Below are 2164 nucleotides of genomic sequence, written 5' to 3' on the forward strand. Positions count from 1 at the left end.
CTCCAGTATCATATAATTATGTCCGTATGTCTGAACACTCTGATAAGAAAAAATGAATAATAATATGGATGCATCTGGATGTGTTGGCTTCAATTTAGGCTAGGTGAGAAATTTGCATACTGTAGGCTACATGATAAATAACAGGTCTGCACAATTATCAAATATAACATGCATATAGAGGAATAAATGTTCTGGTGTAAGAGTGTCACGGGAGAATTCTTCCCCCACCAAGACATTAAGATATACAAGATAAGAGAGAACAACAATACTACTATAAAGATGCACTGTTGTCAGTCTTCTTGCCTGGAGACAGGGGTCGGAGAATAGTAATGTGTCATAGTTGACACGGTGGGTATGAAGACTACTGACGTTTACGCTGCCTGGGAATTAGGGTAGGCCTGTCCTACCTGCTATTACATGATATTTCTTGGGTGTATGGGTCTTATTACTGATGAGGCCAGGTGATGTCTTCCCACTGGGAAGCAATTGAAGTGCTGATTTCCATTTTAGTGGTAAGGTACGATGGTGCTGAAGAAAATCCCTGGTACTCAGTTTGTTTCTTTATTACTCATTACATCATGCCAAATTTCTCCCAGGTCTAGTCTCCCGGACTTGGTTAATTTACATAGTCTTCAGAACTCCTGGACTAGATCCAATTTACATACTCTTCAGGACTCCTGAACTAGGTCCCTGGAAATATTCCTTTTACTTAATTTTTATTTCAAGAAAACAATACAAGTGAGTATTTTACAGCGACAAAAATAACTCTTTATATTGAGAGACCTCAAAAAAAAATATATCAACTACATACTATGGGAATTGCTTTTCCTTCATAATAGGATAAGTATCAAACATGGAGCAGCCCTGGAATTAATTAATTTACAGTAAGGTGTAAATCATTTGATACCCTACTCCACACAGTACTAAATGTTTGTACACAACATATGTCAATGGATAAGACTACCTGAAAGATTTCTGAGAAACACTTAAACTAAAATGAGGTAAAACTAGGCTATGGTGCCTTTTAACAGGATATAGTCTAGGCTAGGCCTCTTCAGAAATCGTTAAGGATACCCTATGCTAAGTTTACATGGCTGATTTTTGACTAGGTTACAATAGGCCACAAGTTAGGTTAGTTTAATGAGGGTATAGGCTAAGTCCTATGTAATTAAGTTTTCATGAACTTTTATGTATATAGCCTAAGCTATTTGTAATAAAAATAGTCATAATTCCTCATTCAAACAGGATTAGTCTAGGGTAGGCCTTCTTAAATTACTGTATAGCCTAGTCTAAGATCATGACCAGCAGTGGAAACTTCCATGAGGGAGGTAGGGGTAAACCCAAGATGCCCTGTCGGACGGCCATTTTGTGGCACCCTTTAGGCACTGGTATCTACAAAAACTTTACACAAACAAAATACTTATAACTATCTTTTCCTAACGTTTTACAACCCTATCAAATGGCAAGTTACAATTCAAACTAACACAGCAAAATATCACGACAACTAATGAATGTGAAGAATATTTCACTACAAAAATTTTCACGTTAAGGCGTTGCAATCACGTTTGACTGGGCATGCAACAACTCTGCACTTAAAACTTCGTCTGCTACTGTTCTTTCATAATGATCTGTTCCAACTAATGAACTAACGGTAATATTATGACTTTAAAAGCTTACCTTGCAAGGGATAGATAATAACTTGTATTAATAATTTGGTAAAATAGCCAAAATGAAGGGTGGACCGCTTGACGTCCTTTTCACACCAACAGCGTTCTCGTCCCTTACACGTTTCTTTAGTGTTACCAATATGCAGACGAAAGATTCAGGACAGCACTCCCATACTCAGAGTGAAAGAAAACCAAAACAAGGGACTGGCTACACTGCTATGCATTCGATGTCCACAACAAAAATGAAAACATTTTATAGTCACAATCACTCTTACAAAAGTAGTGATGAATCAATTCCTAAATAAATCACTAAATAATTAAAGGCATATTTTTCCCATTACAAAGCTTTCCCCCTCGGGGAAGAATTGATTCATGTCCACTCTAATATCAAGGACAACTTTTCCTAATGGAACCAAACAGCTCCTTAGATGGGTCTGCGACTGTGGAAAACAGGTCTTGTACAGTAGAAACAAGCAACGATCTCAACTAGAGACTAA

General features: G+C 37.3%; 1 long non-coding RNA gene across 2 annotated transcripts; it reads right to left on the reverse strand.

Annotated features, from left to right (window-relative positions):
- Window positions 1–547: 547 nt before the first annotated feature.
- Window positions 548–1932, reverse strand: LOC136825554 (uncharacterized). 2 transcript variants are annotated; one of them, XR_010849374.1, is made up of 2 exons: window positions 1678–1932; window positions 548–690 (listed from the first exon to the last, which is right to left on the reverse strand). It is a non-coding gene; the product is annotated as an uncharacterized lncRNA (long non-coding RNA). The 2 variants fall into 2 exon arrangements; XR_010849373.1 differs by having other exon boundaries at window positions 548–702.
- Between the last annotated feature and the right edge of the window lie 232 nt (window positions 1933–2164).

This window comes from Macrobrachium rosenbergii, chromosome 38 (genome assembly GCF_040412425.1).
Source record: "Macrobrachium rosenbergii isolate ZJJX-2024 chromosome 38, ASM4041242v1, whole genome shotgun sequence".
NCBI classification, from domain to species: domain Eukaryota; kingdom Metazoa; phylum Arthropoda; class Malacostraca; order Decapoda; family Palaemonidae; genus Macrobrachium; species Macrobrachium rosenbergii.